This window comes from Poromitra crassiceps (genome assembly GCF_964638095.1).
Source record: "Poromitra crassiceps genome assembly, contig: HAP1_SCAFFOLD_244, whole genome shotgun sequence".
Lineage (NCBI taxonomy): Eukaryota > Metazoa > Chordata > Actinopteri > Beryciformes > Melamphaidae > Poromitra > Poromitra crassiceps.
This window is the reverse complement of record NW_028152150.1, coordinates 276,266-299,203: the sequence shown is the minus strand read 5'-3', so window position 1 is coordinate 299,203 and position 22,938 is coordinate 276,266. Positions and strand designations below refer to the sequence as shown.

Here is a 22,938-nt window from a genome sequence, read left to right as displayed (position 1 = left end):
TCAGATAGGTTGGACGGACCCCCGTGTTTAACTAGGGTAAACATTAAACGTTATATCTTTAACGTTACAATTAAACATGACAACAGAAAGAAACAATAAACAACGTGTGAAATTGTGACATCTCCCGGCCATAAGTTTGAAAAAACCACAACTTTGTTTTATGTCCATTAGCTAGTTAAAATACGTTAAATAGGCTAATGCGTGCAGCATTTTGAAAATAAACATTAGTTTGGTTTCCATCCAACCGTTTAATGCGCTCTCAGAATTGCATTTTATGGCGTTAGATCTTTAAGATTATAAATGTTAGCTGTGTTTAAAGCACCGAGCGGTTTAACGCCCCCCTCAAAAAAAAAGATGCTAGCTGACTCACCTGCACTTGCTCCATGGTAAACGTTGGAAAGCAGTTGTGCTCGATGAGAAAGGGGTTGTGAGGGGTTGTGACGGAGCCGAGGAAATGGAGATAGATGGTGGAAAGAGTCGTCGTCGAAATTCAAAAAAAACGTCCGCAAATTCACCGTCTGTGAAGTAAGCTTCTGTGTAGCGACTGCTCCCTCCAGCGTGTCAAACTGGAATGAACCCGCCCCGTACAGAACCAAACGTCTTACGTCAGCACGCTGTCAGCTGGCTACGGGTAGTCGGAACGACCAAAAAAAGAAAAAGTCGGAACGACCATATTACATGATGAAGGAGTGAATGAAGAAAGATGGCGGAAGGAGAGGAATGGATTCGGATGAGATAGTGGAGGTTTAAACGGAAAGAAAAGAAAGCAAGTCGATAGTAAGTTCAGATAATGAGTACAGTCGATCAGTGAGGAAGAAGCAGGAGTTTATAGTAGGGATGAGGGCGGTATCGCAAGTGGATGGTCTCTTTAGTGATCAACATAAGGTAGAGAAGTTTGTGGAGAAGGTAATTGGGCAGGTAAGGTCAGTTAGGATAGCAAGAAGTGGACTAGTTATAATCGAGTGTGTGTCAAAAGAGCAGAGAGACAAAGCTGTAGAGGGAATAAAGTGGTGTAGAAGTAGTAGAGGTGAACGTGTAACATGTTTTGCACTTGTATCTGAGGCCAGGAAGAAGGGTGTGGTGAGTGGTGCGCCTCTGTCAGTAGAGGCTGAGTTGTTTGTCAGTGTGGAGGGTGTGCTTGATGCAAAGAGATTGACACGATATCGTGAGGGGGAAAGGGAGGAGAGTTTGTCTGTGTGTTTGAGAGACTATGTTGATTATTGTTGTTATAGGGTAAGAAATGTTATTGCTGTCAAGAGTATGGTCATGTTGCTGCTGTGTGTAGAGGGGTCAGGAGATGTGGGAGAGGAGTGTGAGAGAGACACCTGTTTAGAGGAAGACGAGGAAGCCTACACTGTGATGGTGATCATCATGCAGGTTCAAAACCGTGTCCAAGGAGAGTAAATGAGGTGAAAGTGAATCAGATTAGGGTACAAGAGAAGGGTATGTCATATGTGCACCCAGAGGCAGCCATTAGAGTGTGAAAACAAACAAAACACACCTGGTAACTAGACGTTTTCTGTCCAGATGGAAACTAATTTCCTTTCAAGTTTGCTCTTGACATTTGCTCTTGTTCTGTAATGTACTTTTTGTCTGTACAGATTTTTTGCACATTCTGTCATTTTGCACTTTCTGGACTTTTTAGACAGGCATATTTTACACAAACTTCATACAATTTCACCAGAATGTTCAATTTTTCTACTACGTTGAAATGTTGATTGTGTATTTATTAAATGTATATGTTTTTATCGGCACAGTTGGTGGGCGGAGCTTTTCACTTGGACTGTAGCGGTCTGCTGCATGTGACTGACATTGAGAAAATGAAGCTTTTAGCTATTAAAGAGCTTCAGGGATGTAACAGCTGTGTACCAACAGGCTGCAGTAACAGGTGTGTACCAACAGGCTGCACTAACAAATGTGATTAATCAAACCTGGCTGACAGCCTGACAGCCTGACATGTATAATTATTACATGGGAGAGAAAAATGTCTAATTTTACTAGTCTGTCCTCTCATGTTAATGGTGGAACAGCCATTCTACAGGCCAAAGGGATTGATGCTGCATTATGTTGATCTAAGATCAGTGGGGGATGTTCTGTTATCTGCGTAGTCGTTGCTAGTAGGACAACATACAGGTGAGCACCAGCCTCCATTCTAGCCTTGTTTTATTTGTTTGAAGCATGATGACAGCCCACTTCTCCACCCATTTCTAACCAGCTGTTCTGCTTTACTTTCTTTCTTCTGTTTGTTTTCCACAGAGGGGTGTGGCTATGCAGATTAGATATACCTCTCACAAAGATCACTTTATTGGAATACACCCCTTGTCGTCCAAGTGTCGCTTACAGCGTTCTTTTCCATGTTGGCACCCGGACAGGAAGGAGGAGCGCTGTTTTGTGCCTTAAAGGCCGGTGCCAGAGAACGGCTGGCCTGCTCAGCTGGAGGAGTTTCTGGAACAGTTTCCTGCTGGCACCAGGCTGGCACTACCCCATGACAAGTTGTGCTGTCAGGTGAGCGACTGTCACATGGCATCTTTATGGTCCAGAGGAGCACAGAGACGGCTTCTCCTTTCCATTCATTTAGCTGTGATGAACCCCAGCAGCTAGAAACATGTCAATGCAATGAGAGTGCATCACCTGGCTGTATTATCATCAGTTTAGCTATTACAGCACAATGACCCATACATCATGAAACAAATCATTTACAAAAGCCATTCCTGTTATTGTCATCCCTTTTTGCCAGTGGGCGTGGAAAGTTGATCAGTTCTGTTGGCCCATGTCCTACTTCTCTACAAAGCTTCATGTAAATCTGTTCTGAACTTTTTTTTTAGATATCCTGAGATAGTCTGATGTGCAGTGGTCCCTAGCATGCAGGAGATTTAGGTGACTTTTCTGAGACCAAGGTTCACTTTGTGTTTCCCCTACCATTCTACAGGCCTTATATATATATATATATATATATATATATATATATATATATATATATATATATATATATATATATATATATATATATATATATATATATATATATACCGGTATATTCTTTTCCCCCTGATTTTTTTCCCTGCTCTCCCCAAAATTTAAATAAACCTTTATGGCATATTATTACAATACAACAATACTGGTGTTGACAGTAATAGAAGATGCCAAAGCATTCAAAACAATAAGCATTTTGCTTTTAGGAGCATTGTGCCAGCGTGCAGCGCTGTCCCAAAACGTGTCAACGTGTGTCATTACCTGGGAAACGCACATCCCATAATACAACTGTTCGCATCGCATCCCATAATAGTATGATGATACTTGGGATGCCATTGCCAACGTAGATGCGAACAGGTTAGCTAAAAGTTTAGCGTCACCAGCGAGGGCCCCCACCGTTGCGGTCGGGGTACGTTTTGAAATCCCTCCAGGCCTGCAGATGTTTCTAGGGGAAACACTGCTCATGCAGCACAACAAGGCATCTAACTTCCAAAGGGATTCACTTTGTAGAAAGGTTGGTGGAGATCTGCTCTACTGAGTGCCCTCTACTTTCCCTTATTCATTGATTTGAGCCAGCTTGATGTATGTTGGCAGGTTTGATGAAGGTCTTTTCATTTAGACCTGGAGATGTGACTTGTTTAGTTTGCCACAGCAGATAATGTATTGCCACTGTAATGCACTGGTTTCATGACATCTGTATAGAGTGCAGTGCTACACTAGTTCTAGTTCAAGACTCTTGATTGATTGACCGGGAAACTGTGGGAGATGGGTTGGACATTACTGAAGGTCTGTTTTGGACTGTCTCTTCTACTAGGTGGTGTTTGATGAGTCTCTGCAGAAGTGCCTGGACTCGAACCTGCGGCACGCGCCCCGCGGCCTGGACCCCGTTGCCCTGCCCTCCTCCCCGGCAGTGGCCGACATGAAGCGCTCCGTCCACTGAGCCGTCTTCATGACCTTCCTCAGGATGGCCACGCACAAAGAGTCCAAGGTACAAGCGCCCCTAAGCTCTAGAGAGCCATTGATCACATACTTTGACTTGTTGTTGTTAAAGATCTTTAGGTCATATTGGTCTTTTCTGGGGCAATTGATGCTCATAGTTCAGTTGCCTCAGTCTAGAGTTGATCTTTTTAGCTTGTGTACAGTGTGTGTGTGTGACGCCATCTATACCCACATGACGCAGTCACATGACGCAGTCAAGTGGGTCAGCTGTCATGTGACATGAAAAGTTTAGAATTAAAAAGTTCTTTTTATGCCTCCCCCGGCGATAGCCAGGCCGGAGGCATTATGGATCCGGGTTGTCCGTCCGTACGTCCGTCCGTCCGTCCGGCTGTCCATCCGTCCGTACGATGTTCCATGTTTGTTAACGCGATATCTGAGGAACGCCTGGACGGAATTTCATCAAATTTGCCTTAAACATTCACTTAGGCTCAAGGATGATCTGATTAGATTTTGGTGGTCAAAGGTCAAAGGTCAAGGTCACTGTGACCTCTCGAACGCCATTTTCAAGCTTGTTAATGCGATATCTGAGGAACGCCTGGACGGAATTTCATCAAATTTGCCTCAAACATCGACTTAGACTCAAGGATGATCTGATTAGATTTTGGTGGTCAAAGGTCAAAGGTCAAGGTCACTGTGACCTCTCGAACGCCATTTTCAAGCTTGTTAACGCGATATCTCAGGAATGCCTTCACGGAATTTAATCAAACTTGTCTCAAACATCGACTTGGACTCAAGGATGAACTGATTAGATTTTGGTGGTCAAAAGTCAAAGGTCAAGGTCAATGTGACCTCTCAAACGCCATTTTCAAGCTTGTTAACGTGATATCTCAGGAATGCCTTGACGGAATTTAATCAAACTTGTCTCAAACATCGACTTGGACTCAAGGATGAACTGATTAGATTTTGCTGGTCAAAGGTCAAGGTCACTGTGACCTCTCAAACGCCATTTTCCAGCTTGTTAACGCAATATCTCACGAATGCCTTGACGGAATTTCATCAAATTTGCCTCAAACATCGCCTTAGACTCAAGGATGATCTGATTAGATTTTGGTGGTCAAAGGTCAAAGGTCAAGGTGAGCTCTCGAACGCCATTTTCAAGCTTGTTAACGTGATATCTCAGGAATGCCTTGACGGAATTTAATCAAACTTGTCTCAAACATCGACTTGGACTCAAGGATGATCTGATTAGATTTTGGTGGTCAAAGGTCAAAGGTCAAGGTCACTGTGACCTCTCGAACGCCATTTTCAAGCTTGTTAACGCGATATCTCAGGAATGCCTTCACGGAATTTAATCAAACTTGTCTCAAACATCGACTTGGACTCAAGGATGAACTGATTAGATTTTGGTGGTCAAAAGTCAAAGGTCAAAGGTCAAGGTGAGCTCTCAAACGCCATTTTCAAGCTTGTTAACGTGATATCTCAGGAATGCCTTGACGGAATTTAATCAAACTTGTCTCAAACATCGACTTGGACTCAAGGATGAACTGATTAGATTTTGCTGGTCAAAGGTCAAGGTCACTGTGACCTCTCAAACGCCATTTTCCAGCTTGTTAACGCAATATCTCACGAATGCCTTGACGGAATTTCATCAAATTTGCCTCAAACATCGCCTTAGACTCAAGGATGATCTGATTAGATTTTGGTGGTCAAAGGTCAAAGGTCAAGGTGAGCTCTCGAACGCCATTTTCAAGCTTGTTAACGTGATATCTCAGGAATGCCTTGACGGAATTTAATCAAACTTGTCTCAAACATTGACTTGGACTCAAGGATGAACTGATTACATTTTGGTGGTCAAAGTTCAAGGTCACTGTGACCTCTCACACACCCAATTTCCAAGCTCTGTAACGCAACATCACAGGAGCGCCTTGACGGAATCTCTTCCAATTTGCCTCAAATGGCGATTTCGACTCCAGAATGAACTAATGGCGGAGGCATAAGTCCGCATTGCGGTCGTTCTAGTTTTTCATTCTTTTTTCACTGTGAGTAGCCTTTTGATCCAGCACCCAGGCCCAGTGTGGCCTAGCTTTGGATGTGCGTGTCCCTGTCTACCTTTAACGCTAAGAGAGGTGCCTCTATTTGTCTTGAACTCTGTGCAAAAATAGCAATCAAGGACCACGAGTACATATGAAGTTCAAATGACAACGAGAGAGACCATTCAGATGCAACACAGAAATGCAGTTATAAGAAAGGATGAATGTCCATATCCTCGTTGTTGAGGCCATTGGGGGACAGATTATCCAGAGTGTAGATCCAAAAGAGTTCACTTCTTAAAAGCAGATTGTTCATGCTCCATAAGGGAGCCTATTGCAGCTACAATAGGTGGGCCTGGTGGAGTGTCAGTACTCTGTCACCCAGGGGCCTCAACAAAGAGGATATGGACATTCATCCTTTCTTATAACTGCATTTCTTTGTGTTGCATCTGAATGGTCTCTCTCGTTCTCATTTTAACTAACTCGTGGTCCTTGATTGCTATTTTTGCACCGACTTCAAGACAAATAGAGGCACCTCTGTTTATCTGCTATATGTTTATTGCTCTGTATATTTCTATGACTGCACTACTGTCATTCTGGGCAGTATTAGTATATGTCTACAGGCCCACTTTATGTGGGGATGTGTGTTTTTGTGGTTACAGACTTCTCTCTGCGCACATGATTTTGTAAGTATGGCTTTGTTACCACTAACAGTGTTAACTTCACTTGTGATTGTTATTTTTAATTCTAAACTTTTCCTGTCACATGAGCGAGCTGACCCACTTGACTGCGTCATGTGACTGCGTCATGTGGGTACTTAAGATGGCATCTGTCTTATGTCATTTTGTCTGAGGAAGGGCAGGGTGCTGCCCGAAACGTTACCACCAGTGTGAATAAAACACTCTACTTTGGAGCCCTGCAGTGTGCAAACTTTCTTTTCCTTTCCAGTTTCCAGTTTCTACTTTAACTCATTGAGTGCCAGCCACTTTTGGAGAACGGACGCTCCCAATGCCAGAGTTTCAGAGCGTTTTTCAGTGATTTCTCGAGGCCCACAGAATATTGTGTGATATTACTATGTAAACACCGAACACGCACAAAGAACGATGAGACTCTCTTCTATCATCTGCAAAAAAAAGTTTATTGATACCATTTTCCGTTCTTTAGTTATGAGCCGGAGAAGATAGGCTGTTTTGAGCAAAAAGACACATTTCAAATTAGAAGCTGAGTTATTCCGCCTTTTGTGAAATGCAGCATTTCAAGCACATTCACTGAGTCTGAAGCTAATATTTTCTGATGTAGTGATGTGGTGTAGTTGTGTGGTGCCTGCATGCCCCCCCCCCCCCTCCCCCCCCCCCCCCTCAGCTGCAAACTCCTCCCCACACTAACACACAGCCTAACACGCACCCACGTCTATTTTCGGAGTGCTCCGTTTTTGTGCGCCGGCTCCCAGCGCGACACGGAAAAGCCAAACCGGACTGCTGCGAATGGTTTGGCCCTTCGGCGTCGGGTGCTGCTTTTCTGGCGGCTAATCGTGTGGAGAAACTATACAGCAGAGACAGAGAGGCTCAGTCGTGGGCGCGGATTGACTGCTGTTCGCAGCCAACGTCAGCTCCAGCCAGAGCCATCTATATGGCTCTGGCTGGAGCATGAGCAGTTTCTCTTTCATCACGGGGCTTTTTCCTGCTGTTTTCCTGACCTTTCTCTAATCTGGAGAGCACTGTCGCCACCTAATGGGTCTGTAAAATAGGTTATACACCTTCAATAGCTCCCATATTTTTATAGGAGATGTAATAGGCTTTGATCCACGTCCCACCGTCAAAAAACGCAATTGACGACTTTAGTCGTCATTGGCACTCAACGTTACTATCTGAATTGACGACTAAAGTCGTCATTGGCACTCAATGAGTTAAAGCACCCCTCCTTAACTGTTAATATTTCACTCCTATTTCCTTCATTGGAAATATAGGTCTGTTAGAACTGGATGATACTGGATTAGCTGTGACTTGTTGGACATAGGAAACGCTCACTGTCACAACTTCCCTCTCCTCCACACTTTTTGATCATCTCACAGACAGTTGGTGAAAAGCTGACGACGTCATCATTTATTCATCAAACGCAGAGTAGGATTTGAGCCATTATCTGCATAGATAGAGCCACAGGGAGGAGAGGAGAGCGTATGATAGATCCATGAGGAGCAGAGGAGAGCGTATGATAGATCCATGAGGAGCAGAGGAGAGCGTATGATAGATCCATGAGGAGCAGAGGAGAGCGTATGATAGATCCATGAGGAGCAGAGGAGAGCGTATGATAGATCCATGAGGAGCAGAGGAGAGCGTATGATAGATCCATGAGGAGCAGAGGAGAGCGTATGATAGATCCATGAGGAGCAGAGGAGAGCGTATGATAGATCCATGAGGAGGAGAGGAGAGCGTATGATAGATCCATGAGGAGCAGAGGAGAGCGTATGATAGATCCATGAGGAGCAGAGGAGAGCGTATGATAGATCCATGAGGAGCAGAGGAGAGCGTATGATAGATCCATGAGGAGGAGAGGAGAGCGTATGATAGATCCATGAGGAGCAGAGGAGAGCGTATGATAGATCCATGAGGAGGAGAGGAGAGCGTATGATAGATCCATGAGGAGCAGAGGAGAGCGTATGATAGATCCATGAGGAGCAGAGGAGAGCGTATGATAGATCCATGAGGAGCAGAGGAGAGCGTATGATAGATCCATGAGGAGCAGAGGAGAGCGTATGATAGATCCATGAGGAGCAGAGGAGAGCGTATGATAGATCCATGAGGAGCAGAGGAGAGCGTATGATAGATCCATGAGGAGGAGAGGAGAGCGTATGATAGATCCATGAGGAGCAGAGGAGAGCGTATGATAGATCCATGAGGAGCAGAGGAGAGCGTATGATAGATCCATGAGGAGCAGAGGAGAGCGTATGATAGATCCATGAGGAGCGGAGGAGAGCGTATGATAGATCCATGAGGAGCAGAGGAGAGCATATGATAGATCCATGAGGAGCAGAGGAGAGCGTATGATAGATCCATGAGGAGCAGAGGAGAGCGTATGATAGATCCATGAGGAGGAGAGGAGAGCGTATGATAGATCCATGAGGAGCAGAGGAGAGCGTATGATAGATCCATGAGGAGCAGAGGAGAGCGTATGATAGATCCATGAGGAGCAGAGGAGAGCGTATGATAGATCCATGAGGAGGAGAGGAGAGCGTATGATAGATCCATGAGGAGCAGAGGAGAGCGTATGGGAGTTTACCTCATGTTTCATAGAGGGTCAGCTTCTGTTGTTGTTCACTTTGCTGCTATAGAGACACTGCGTAACGCGTCATCATGCAGAAACCACGCCCAAAACGGGGGGAAACAGAAAGCCCCCCTCCTCTATCCAATTCTCAATGGCTTCCTTGTTTTGCTCTGGAGTAAATGGCTCCTCTGGCTCCTGGCAGCCTCACATTGAAAGTAGCATGATGGCTGAGAAGAGAAGACAGCGGCCCGGGCGTGATCATCATGCTGATTGACTCCTGGAGGAAAGTGGTGATGGAGGTCATCGGGGCTCCAGAGAGAAGTGCAGCAACAAGGGGATAGAGTCAAGTGGGAACTAGTGTGAGATGTTTGGTGGAGTAGAGTCAGAGTGCACTCCGTGCAGCAGCAGCAGAGATGGTAGCTTCATGGTGAGCAGGGAATCTGATAGTGTAGAGGTTCCTTGTCTACAACAACTCAACAAAAGGTTCAACATGGTTGACAAAATGTTGTATGGTACATGGTAGGGGAAACACTGTTATTATCATCTTCGGCACGCGGCCGCAGCCCTACAATTTGATTGATTGACCCCCCCCCTCCCCCCCCCCATACAATATTAGACAACATCACTCCCTCTCGTGTGATATAGCTTAAATATCACAACACTCAATATCGCAATACTAGCATATCATAATATCGCAATATACCATCATATCGTGATTCAAGTATCGTGGTAATATCGTCTCCTGGGGCATCTGGTGATTCCCAGCCACCCCTATTATTATTGATCCAGCCTGTGTTAATATTTGTGCACCGTTGACAGAGTATTTTTAGACTGCCTAATGGTAGGGTTTATTGTCAAGTCAAGTCAAGTCAAGTTTATTTGTATAGCACATTTCATACACAGAGGCAATTCAAAGTGCTTCACATAAAATGGTTGACAGGAAAAGAAAAGAAAAGAAGAGAGTAAAATGGACATTTAAAAGCATCACAACAAAACTTAAAAAAAAAGAGTATAAAAAGTGCATTAAGCAACTTCAAAGCACATAAAATGTGCATGACTAGTACTACTTTAGGGCTTTAGGTTTCCTCCCCCACGCCTCTGTTTATGGTTTCCAACCTAGCATCTGCCTTTGCACGCACTTTTTTTTTTTTTTTTTTTTTTTTTTACCTTTATTTATACAGGGGAAGTCTCACTGAGAGCAATGCTCTCTTTTTCAGGAGTGCCCTGTTCACATTCTCACACACATTCATACCTGGAAGCTGACCAGTACAACCACAGTCTGACCTGCTGGCCACTGATCAGCTCCACTGGAGCAGTTGGGGTTAAGGGCCTTGCTCAAGGGCACCTCAGTGGTGGTAATGAGGGAGGGGCAAGTGCTGCCTTTTCACTTTCCCCACCCAGATTTATCCTGCCGGTCCCGAGGATTGAACCGACGACCTTCCGGTCACAAGCTCGCTTCTCTAACCATTGGGCCACCACTGCCCTTTATAACATATTTATAACACTGGGTTTACAATGGGAAATTCTAGATTAGCTGGATTGTTAGCCTAGCTTCACATTTTGCTTTTTGCTTGGACTAGTATCTGGCTGCATGTGACTGGCTGATGTTGGGGCACTTTGACTTACAGGGAGGTCTTTTGCACTGGTGGTGTTGGTGGCGCATTCCTCATTGATGGAGTCTTACTCCCATTCCCAACTACACTACACTAATTACTTCTGTAGCAGCATCAATGCAGCGACCTTTGAGTCTCACAGTTAATATTGACACATTATTTAGTACAAGGATACCTGGACTGCACATTCTGTGCAAAACGTGATAGATATCCACCATGTCACAACCACAACTGGTACATTTACATTTTGCAATGCTTATCAAGACTGTAGCACTGGGGCAAGCGGGCGCATCACGCAGTGTGAGTCAGAGAGGCAATTTACACCTGGCGTTAACATGTGGTTTCTGCCATCAGATTGCAATCAGATTGTATTTTATCACTTCAGCCTGATTCCATTTACACCTGGCGTTAACATGCATTTTCTGCAATCTGATTGCAATCAGATTGCAATCAGATTGCAGAAATGGTTGTCCTCTCAATCCGCATAAAGTTGGTGTATCCAGATTGAGAGGACACATTGCATTTACACTTGTGTTCAATGTGTACACAATGCATCCCTGACCACCTCCGGAGGTGGTTTGGCCGATCAGATTGCAATCCTTCTTCAATGCGTTTTGGGGGTGTTTACACCTGGCATTTCAAGTGATAAAACACAATCTGATTGCAATCTGATCACAGAAAACGCATGTTAGCGCCAGGTGTAAATGGCCTCAGAGAGCGTTGTTTGACTGATCGACTGAGTGGCCTGAATCTGCCTCCTGATGAGCAGGTCTTGTGCCATGGGAAAAATAACTCCTCTCATAGAGACACTGCGTAACGCGTCATGATTCAGAAGCCACGCCCAAGACGGGGGAAAACAGAACCCGCCCCCCCTCCAATCCTGGCGTTCTTCTATGTCACGTGTATGGTTGCGTGTTGCACCAAAAGATCGTATATACGGAAGATGGACACTCCAACTTACTTCCTTGACAGCTAGATCCACATTTTTCTTCTCGCCAATTCTCAATGGCTTCCTTGTTTTGCTCTGGAGTACAAAAAAACTTGAACTGGCGATTTTTTACATTTGTTGTCTGCACAGCCCCACCACACAACAGCTTTTAGCTATGTTTAATTCAAGGAAAATGACACTGGTGTGTGGAAATGAACGGAGGTTTTCCCCCGTGATGGGTGTGGCCTATTCTATGCAGTGTCTCTATAACATCACCTCTTTTTATAGGCTATTTGCTTTCTCTGCAGAGCAGCAGAAGGGGGCGAACAAGTGGCGAGTGTCTTTTCGCCCCTACCACTAAGGGACTCAAGGGGTCACCAAAATCACCCAAGTTTCACATTCTAACTGGTAGCAGCTGTAGAAAACACACACTGGATTGCGCTGGAGGAATGCATCGGCCAAATCTACGATGACTGACTGAGTGTGGTGTGGTTGCAGCTGTAGGTGGAAGTGCAGTGAGGCAGCAGTTAGCGGCGCGCTCAGGCTCAGTGTGATGTGGCAGTGTGACACTGAAAGCTCAATGTGTGGAGTGTGTATTCTGAAGGTCAGATTAGTTACAGGATTGTACAGATGTTGAAATAGTTGGGGGGGAACATACTGCACATACTGCTTAAGTTGGCAACATAGCCCTGCATTGCAATAATAACAGTAATCATCTCTATAGACGGTTTGTGTTGCTAGGGAACAGTTTGAAACCTAGTTTATTTCCTCTTTCCTGCCAACTATTGTATTAGCACACTGCAACAGGAAGTAAGCTAGGGGCGATTGAGAATGTTTATGTTGTCTATAGATGGGTGGATAAGCAGGCTGGTTAGGATGACAGCTCTTTGATGTTGTCTATAGATGGGTGGTTAAGCAGAATGTTGATGTTGTCTATAGATGGGTGGATAAGCAGGCTGGTTAGGATGACAGCTCTTTGATGTTGTCTATAGATGGGTGGTTAAGCAGAATGTTGATGTTGTCTATAGATGGGTGGTTAAGCAGGCTGGTTAGGATGACAGCTCTTTGATGTTGTCTATAGATGGGTGGTTAAGCAGAATGTTGATGTTGTCTATAGATGGGTGGTTAAGCAGAATGTTGATGTTGTCTATAGATGGGTGGTTAAGCGGGCTGGTTAGGATGACAGCTCTTTGGAAGAAGAAGAAGTAGTCTTCGCGTTAAAAAAACAAACAAAACATTTAACACCATTAAAAACAGATATTTGCTAATAGGTACCTTGCGTTTCTGTACTAATTTTGTTGTTTGGTAGTGTATTTTTTTCTTATTATTTATTTTGAATTGCCATTTGAAAAAGTGAATAATGAAATAAAATTATAACAAATTTGAATAATATAAATAATAGCAACCAATGGGTGATGTCGCAGTGGCTAAGCCCATTATTTTGATACAGTCTTCGGTCCTACGATGCAATGCAAATATTAATTTCTTAACCAAAATGTAAGGTAAATGATTTTTTGACAGGATAATTGTGCCATGACATTTTCATATCGTCACACCCTTAGAGCCACAAGACTCACATTTTGAGTAGCCTATAGGATGCTGTCACAATCATGGTAACATGGTATGATGTGAAGGAAAAGTGGTCCAATCCACTCTCTGCTTTGTTTGATTGTCATTTTGTCACATTATCTTTATGTCACTCAGTGTTTATGTCCAGTCTGCAGGGATGCGGTGTGGTGTGGATGGCTGACCAACACGGTGGATGGCGGACCAATCACGTGACAGGATGCTAGCTCGCAACCGCTTCCTCGTCCTGGTGGTGGTGGGCGGGGCAGTGCTGGCCATCGTCAGCCTCAGCCTCCAGTTCTGTAAGTGAACTCTGTGTGTGTGTGTGTGTGCGTGTGCGTGCGTGTGCGTGCGTGTGTGTGTGTGTGTGTGCGTGCGTGCGTGCGTGTGTTTGTACATTTGTGCACGCGCTGCGCATTTTGATAACATGCTTGACAAATTCACTCTCTCTGCGTTCATGAACTAGTATCCAGATTTTAACGATCAAACTAACACACAAAGAAAGCTTTGTCAGTCTCTGTTTCTTTGCAAGTGTTTTCATGCCTCCATCGGTGATGCCCGTGGCCAGAGGCCTTATGTTTTTGGGTTGTCCGTCCATCCGTCCGTCCCATTCTCTTTGGCGTGATATCTCAGCAACGCCTTCGAGGGAATTCCTTCAACTTTGGCACAAACGTCCACTTGGACTGACGGATGAACTGATTACGATTTGGTTGGTCAAAGATCAAGGTCACTGTGACCTCTCAAAACAGTTTTGGCCACAACTCAAGAATTCATACGCTAATTATGACCAAATTTCACACAAATGTCTAATCCTAATAAGAATGTGGAGTGATTTAGTCAGCAGAAATTGTGTTCAGCCACAGCTATGCCATTTTATGTGTGATCGGGCTGTATCTTTCAGGAAGTGTACAGAGCACCCGTGACCTAACGGAGACAGATTTTCTAATTAGGTAATTAGGGCCGATTAATGGCCGAACTTGCGATGCTGCACAATGGCTGCACAGCCTCCAGCGGGCGGTCACACAGAGACACAGTATATTTACACTCAATACACTGTACGGGTATACTGCTAGTAGGATATCATAATGCTGCATTATAGCTCTCTATGTAGCTGAGAAAATGATGATATGTCATTGGACAAAAACGGTGCCAAGTGCCGTCACTTAGTTTTACAGACACCAAAATCCTTGAAGTTAAAGCCATTAATCACATGAATCATATTGATTTGGACCCCAAGATACTTGTATGAGTCCATCCACTTCACTTCCTCTCCCTGGATGACAGCCAGGACAGGGGGCGGGGCCTCCTGTTCCTCTGGTAGTCCACAAGTTATTTTGAATCCCACATACCGTAGGTTAAGCCAAAACCACGCCCTGTGCCCGCCTACGCAGCAGTCAAGCGCCGGGATTGGCCAGGAGCAAGTCTTTTGTCTTCTGTTGACAGCTTGAATCTCCCACACCACAAACACTGCACGGCACGTAGCCCAGCGATTTCATGAACCAACTGAATTGCTCTTGATAGCGGACATTGAAATTAATTATGGTCACATACCTTCCTTAGTGTATTAACTCTAATTAAAACGTAATACAAGCTTTTAACACATTTCCCACAACACAAACACTGCGCCCAGCCCAGCGATTTTATTAACCAAATTGCTCTTGATAGCGGACATTGAAAATAAATTACTGTAATATATTAACGCTAATGAAAACGTAACACAAGCTTTTAACACACAATAGATTTTTAAACATATTTATTTCAAAACATTATTGTAAAATTCAGGGCTTTACCCAAAGCTTCAATAACAGAGCTCAGCTGACAGTTGAACTTGCAAATGAAAAATATAAAAAATATAAAATAAAAAATACAATAGGCTACAGCACATAGGCCTAGCTCTCCCCCCCCCCCAGTCCAGCCGTTTGTTCCAGGCCAGTGAAGTCCCAACAATCTACAAAAACATGCAATAATATAAAATGATAGTCGATCAAAAGTTGAATCATACACAATCAATAAAACCAAAAGTAAAGGGTTAGCCTTCCCAATGGCCAAGGGCAGCATCTGTTATTCTGGCCTCATAATAAGCACTGAGGCGGGTGGTCAGAAAGTCAAATAACTGCGGTACATTGTATGCTTTGGTGCAATGTAGGATTTTGTCTTTCAATATCCTCATTGCAGCCTCACTGTAGTTGTTGGTGTTGTTGCTGTTATTTGACTTTCTGACCAAATTATGGGGGAATGTGGGGAATGTGAAGATTCAACTATTTTGTTCCGGGCTCCTTGAAAATCCCTCTGTGCTGCAGCGGAAGTGTTTTTGGCGACATACGCTTCTGTCTGGACAAGCATATAGGCTTAGACTCGCATAAATCATTCTCTCTCTCTCTCTCTCCCTCTCCTCTCTCTCTCTCTCTCTCTCTCTCTCTCTCTCTCTCTCTCTCTCACACACACAGATTACAGTGGAATTCAATGCAATGGAGGTTAGGGCTGGGTCTCCCCACTGACTTCCCGATACGATTCCGATACACAAGGTCCCAGATCGATATTTTAGTTACAATACCAGTTTTCGCTTTGATAATGGAAGAGATTCTCAAAGAACTACTGCTGTAAATTGTACAAGGAACCCTCTAACCTGGTGCATTATTAAAAAATATTATTTTACATTAAGAATTGACCATAAAGCAAGCAGTTACATCATGTAATTCTTTTTTATTTAAACATGACCAAAAAAAATCGATATATCGATATTGAATCAATATTCATGTGAAGGAACAAGTATCGGTACATAAATCCCAGTATCGTATTAGTATCGTAATAGTATTCACATTTTTTTTTTTTTATAAACATAGGCTATAATATTATAGGCTGTGTGTGGTAGTTAAAACATAGTTTCAAGTTGATGTTTATTTATGTTTGTAGTTGAAACAAAAACATAAATACTTTAGGCTACATGTGCATTGTGCATGCACCATGAGCCAGATGTACAGACCTCAAATCTGTTTGCACTATAATGTTTGTGAACTGGAAATGTTCATGAGCTGTATTTTATTTTAGTTTATTCTGTTCCTAGTAGATTCTGTTGTATAGTGGAAATCTAAATTTGTTTGGCTTCTCACAGAAGACTGTAAAGAAAGATAAGATGTTGGTCATGTTTAAATAAAAAAGAATTACATGATGTAACTGCTTGCTTTATGGTCAATTCTTAATGTAAATATTAATATTTTTAATAATGCACCAGGTTAGAGGGTTCCTTGTACAATTTACAGCATTAGTTATTTGAGAATCTCTTCCATTATTATTTCATTATTTTGATCCACTTACCGAGTTGATGGCCGTCGTGGTGGTACGCCGGGTTAGCTTGATTGCAATGATCTGGTTAAGCCAAACCAGATCAAGGGACAGATCCTGGATCTGCTTATCCTACATTCGCGGTATGGGCGCCAGGCAGCCTGGCTAACGTTAGTTAGAGCCCCAGACTCAGAGAGGCAGCCCTTCTTCTTCTGTCGTATGTCCTTAGACCTTCAGCTCCGTTGCAGCAAGCCAGTCCAGTGTGTCATTGTCTAGGTCAATTAGCCCACGATCACCATTCGATGGCCGGTATTTGGGGCAGCTGGTCATCACATGTTCCACAGTCTGTGATGGGTCCCCACATTCGCAGTGGGCACTGTCTGTGAGACCCCACTTCTGCATTGATGCAGCGAAACGACCCACACCTGTCCTCAGGCGGTTGAGGGTTGTCCACTCCTTACGGGGGAGGTGCTGGCCAGGAACGTCTGTGGGATCGTTGATGTAGTGGTGAAGCCTGGATGGTTCTGCTGCCTTCCACTGGTCCCTCCATCTTGCCTTTACCCATCCAGCCTTGGAGGTGTCAGCTGGTGTTGTGCGGAGCAGTTCCTGGGCCTGGGTGGCAAAGGGGCGCCGGGACTTGAGGCGTGTTCGCTGTGGTGTCTCTGTGACGACCTTGTGGAGGAGGTGGGATTCACCCTGGGCTGCCCAGTGAATGCTACATAGCCTACACAAAGCTTCACTTAGATCATGTCATCTGTTAAACCAACATTTGTTCCAAAAGGAAGTAAGCTTGAGCAGCTCGGAGTCTGGCTGCTATCAGCTGAGATAACGGACTGGTCCCGGTTCCTCTAAATATCTGACAACAAAAATCTGATTTCCATACAGGCGTCATTTTGATAAACTAACCTCATAGTGGGAATCTACATGGTTGCTTTTGACGAGTCAAAAATGATTAGAAGTGAAAGTGTCATATTTACACAGCTAGTGCATTGACTGTATATACATTTACTGTCAATGATATAAATACACTACGTAAAGCTAGCCTAGAACCAGCAGCTACATAAAAAAGAGGGGCGGGGTCTCACACAGGTTCAAACCCAACAGAACTAGTGCGTAGAATCTGGTTCACTAAACCTCACAAGAGCATACCAGGAGGAGGTGGAGCCACAGTGTCCATAGAGAGACTGCGTAACGCGTCATCATTCAGAAACCACGCCCAAGACGGGGGTAAACAGAAAGCCCCCCTCCAATCCTGGCGTTCTTCTATGTCATGTGCATGGTTGCGTGTTGCAGAAAAAGATTGTATATACGGAAGATGAACACTCCAACTTACTTCCTTGACAGCTAGATCCACATTTTTCTTCTCGCCAATTCTCAATGGCTTCCTTGTTTTGCTCAGGAGTACAAAATAACTTTAACTGGCGATTTTTTACATTTGTTGTCTGCGCAGCCCCACCACACAACAGCTTTTAGCTATGTTTAATTCAAGGAAAATGACGCTGGTGTGTGGAAATGAACGGAGCTTTTCCCCCCTGATGGGCATGGCCTATTTCATGCAGTGTCTCTATCTGTAATATATATTCTATGATCAGCAGCACACAGAAATCAGAAACTAAAAAGTGAGGATCTGTCTGCAATAGGCTAATTAACAAATAATTGAGTACAAATTAAATAACGGTATCATTCAACAATGGAGAAATGCATTCTCATACATAATGGAGTAGTGGAGTACAGTCAGAGTGCACTCCGTGTAGCAGCAGCAGAGATGGTAGCTTCATGGTGAGCAGGGAATCTGATAGTGTAGAGGTTCCTTGTCTACAACAAGTCAACAAAATGTTCAACATGGTTGACAAAATGTTATGGTACATGGTAGGGGAAACACAGTTATTATCATCATCATCTTCATCATCTTGATTGACCCCCCCCCCCCCCCCCCCCATACAATATTAGACAACATCACTCCCTCTCGTGTGGTATAGCTTAAAGGAGGACTTACCCCCTAGATATGTATTAGAACAGTGATTTGAAAATACCTATGGAAAAAACCAAGAAATGACATATACTCTTGTCTATACTAGACTCTTTGGCTGTGTTCAAGTCAAGATTCTTTTTCGGAAATCGACGCCATTACAGTTTGCCTACTGCCTCAAAAATAATTTATTTGAGAGGGGCCATATCTTTATAAATATCAACAACTAGCCAACGCTGGTGGCATGTATGGAAAGAGTGTTGCTCAAAATTGTTGATAGTTATATCAATTTGGTAATTCAGTGGCGAACTAGAAATTTAATTATTTTTCTGCATGTATCTCTATGGCAGGTGTCAAAACTACGTTACGAGAGCAAAGTGACATGGGCTCGTTACAGCAGCACACCGCACAATAGGAGAAACCCCCCGCTCTGGGGTAACACAATGCGAGATTTCTCCACGTCATTCCCTCGTACAACTAGCGATAAACCGCGCAATGAAATCCCTTTTTAATTTGCGTTTTGGGGCTTTTCGTGATTCTTGTTGAAAGTTACAGCATGACAGCAGCATTTTTCCTCTCAGGGCGCAGGAGAGGCAGCGCAGAGCTCTTCTCCTCTTCAAAGCCCCCGCCTCTCACTGCCCGCGCGTCCCCGCTGCCTGAGCACACAGCAGCTCGTGCTCGCACACAGCGAGTCAACCCCCCCCCCCCCCCCCAGTCCCCAGTCGCTCTGCTCTGCTGACATTTCCTGAAAAGTTGGCGTTGCTTGTACACAGTGACGTTATTATAGTAGCCGATGTGTTTAGACCAGCTTTGTCACGTTGTCATATTTTACATGTGCGCTGCGATAAGATTTGTTTGCGGAAGGATGAAAGTGAGGCTCTCACTTTGATGCTGGGCTCTCGGAGCTGATTGCTGCAAACACACAATAAAGCCCTCCCTCCCTCCGGGCAGTCAGTGCAGCAGCTCTGTGTGTCGTCCTTGAGAGGACGACAGCAGCAAAACACACACGAGTCAACGTGGAGGGCGCGCGCCCCCGGAGCTTGGCGCTAGTGCATGAGGTTACAGTACGACTCGCTCCCGCCTGCCTGGGCTGGAGACAGCTGCTTCCAACTCGGACTGATAATATAAACATCATCATTCGAGCTTATCCAGGTAAGATATTAATAAAGTAATGACACATTCAGCGGGAAACTAACTATAATTAAGACATGTGCCAACTTTGACGACGTTTGGTTCAGTATTTTAAGAGCAAACTTCAATAGGAATAGGCTTGGAGTTCTGAGGAGCCGAAAGGGTACAGGGGAGGTAGGGGAGTAATTATCTTGAAATCCCATAGTCTTTGGGGGCACTGTGACGTCAGTGTGCCCCTAATCTCCCATTCATTTGAGAAAAAGAAAAAAAAGCAGTGTTCGACCCTTAGAGGGCGCTTATGCCAGTTATGCTGCTGAAAAATGATACAAATGGTAAAATGGCAACAGTTTGGTGTCAAATGTGGAAATTTTGACCAGAATTCTTCACACATCACCCCCAAAGTCATATATATTGGTTAAAAGCTTAAAAAAAGTGTTTTGGAGGTAAGTTCTCCTTTAAGTATCAGGTTGTTGTTCTTACACCATCTCACCAGCTCCTCTACTTCTCTGCAGTAGCCTGATTCATCATGGTTGGTAATAAGACCCACCACAGAGGTGTCATCCGCAAACTTATACAACAAAACAGATCTAGTGTGTGATTGACAGTAATTTCTGTATAAAGAGTACAGAAGAGGGGATAAGACACAACCCTGGGGCGCGCCGGTGTTCAGAAGCCTAAACAGCGAGACAAGATTACTGATTTTGACAACTTGTTTTCTGTCACATAAAAAGTTATAAATCCATTTACACAGAAATGCATGAACACCCAGCTCCTGTAAAATGTGAATCAGCTTCACAGGAACGATGGTGTTAAATGCAGAAGTGAAATCAACAAAAAGAACACGGGCATATTGCAATTTGAGACAAGTCTGCAGGTCATCCAAGACCAAGGAGCAAAATAAAATAAGACTAATTTTCCCAGCCTCAGTCTGCACAGGTGGCATTTTAAAATGTAACCAACTGTTGGATCTGAGGTTGTACGAGTTATTAACAGATACAAACTTAAGAGCATAAATACAAAGGCAGCCTGCCCAAAATGGCCTTATACATTAAAATATATCAATGCTGCATCGTGCACATAGCAAGGGAGGACCATCTGACCAGACTGTGATGTACAGTGTGCAATGATGAGTCCTGAAGCCTGAGTTAGACATACATCTCAAAGCAGCATGATAGAGTGGGTCAAGCTAGGCCAAGGAGGTGGGGACATGCAAATCTGTAAATAGTATTAAGATTTCTGTCCAGCCAGAAGCCTATGTATTTATACGTATCAACAAACTCAATGGAGACACCTTCAAGTGTATTAATTAGAAGCGAGGGGGCCACAGTGTTACTTTATGCAAACAACAACATACTGTAGCCTTAGTTTAGCTTTGAGCTAAAGAGAGCATGCTGCAAAGAGGTCCAGTCAGATTAGAGGTTGGTAACCGCAGCCTCAAAAGGAAGGAGCAGACGAATACAGGACCATGTCGTCCACGTACATATGATACACAGAATATGTCATAACATCACAAATTGCATTTACTGTAAATATAACAACTAGTCCTGCACGATATGAGGAAAATCTGCGATGTGAGATAACATTGTTCAATATATCGATGACGATATGACTTGCGATAAATAAACAAATATTAAAGTATGCATATACAGTAGCTATACAGTTCCTATGTCTTTCTGCTTTAATAATGCTAACATAGACCACACACATAGCCTATGCCCACTGAATAAAGAAATTAAATACACACTGACTCTAGCTGAAACTACACACAGTGTGTTTGGGCTTTGGCAGAGGGGCGGAGCGCACTGTTGCAAGGGAAAGGTGTACGCTGGATTTACAACACAAGACAAAATGATCAGATGCTGAGTGGGAATGCATGACGCATGTCAATAAAACCACCTTTGTTATTCATTGCGTTTCAGGCAGTCTTTGGATGTGTTTATTGCGCATGTTCATATTGCGATGACGATGAAAATACGATTAATTGTGCAGCCCTATTAAGAAGTAAGTAAAAGTCAGCAAGTAAGATTAATGGACGAATACGGTAGATACAATTACTAAAAAGCATGTTAATTGATATATCAATTATAGAAAAAAAACAGTAACAAGAACACCTAATTACATCACAATTAACAACCAAAACAATTATGTAAAAGCCAGTTGATAAAGGTGTGAATAAAGTGATTGAGTGTCTCCAGTGTCACAGTGTAGTCTTTTTGAAGTGCCCAGGTTTTGTCTGTGATTTAAGAAGTTATTTAAAAGTACTTAGTGGCTATGTTAGCCTGGTCTTCTTGGGCATGTCTGTAAGAGCAGGACTGACTTTAGAGAAAAGAGACCTGAGATAAAGGATCTCCTCCTTTTAACATGTCAAATGATATGGGCCTGAAAGCTGAAAGCTGTTGTGAATAGAGACTAACTGTCTGCCTTTCTCAGCTATTCCAGTTTGAGAGTGAACTGTGAGAGTTGGAGAGAAGTGAACCATGCTTTGTGTTGGAGGAGCTGCCAGCCTGCTGCTGTCACTGCTGATCATCCAGGACGCTGCAGTGCGCTGTGACGCACGTGAGTACCATGCAGACACAACTGCTGCAACCCATAGAACAGTTCTGTTCCCTACGTGGAGATCAACACCCATAATCCTTTGCAACTGCAGGGAGGAGCAGGGAGGAGCATGTGAAAAGCTCATGTCAATGTTGAAGCACATGTATTCATGTTCTGTCCATCAGGGATGGGATTACTACATGATCAATGGCAAAGACCGTAATGTCAAACGCTGTTTCCTTGTCTTCAATGCGCCAAGCACCTTCAATTCAGCACGGGTAATACACACACGCACGTGCGCACACACACACACACATGCACACGCGCACGCACGCACGCACACACACACACACACACACACACACACACACACACACACACACACACACACACACACACACACACACACACAGAGTACTGTATACAGACACTAAAGCAGTGTTTCTCAAAGTGTGGGGCAGGCCCCCCCTGTGGGGCGCAGTGGCAAAACAGGGGGAAATGCAGAAATGCAGCGCGGAACCAATGTTTTGACGTCAGACTTTTTTTCCCAGTGAGCAATAAATGAACCCCGCTTCTGTAGTGACTCGCATTCATTACATGGATGGTTCATTCATATTGCCAAATATTTCAACTTGTTTTGTTTAGTTTTTCACAGGTTGCACTTTATTGTTATTATTTTGAAAATATGTGCAGTGCAAAACAGCTTCAAGT

General features: G+C 43.9%; 1 long non-coding RNA gene across 1 annotated transcript; it reads left to right on the top strand.

Moving 5' to 3' along the window:
• The first annotated feature begins 2,414 nt into the window (after positions 1-2,414).
• Positions 2,415-22,192, top strand: LOC310770833. The gene is made up of 4 exons (XR_014552356.1): positions 2,415-2,505; positions 3,788-3,961; positions 13,462-13,612; positions 22,123-22,192. It is a non-coding gene; the product is annotated as an uncharacterized lncRNA (long non-coding RNA).
• Positions 22,193-22,938: the final 746 nt, after the last annotated feature.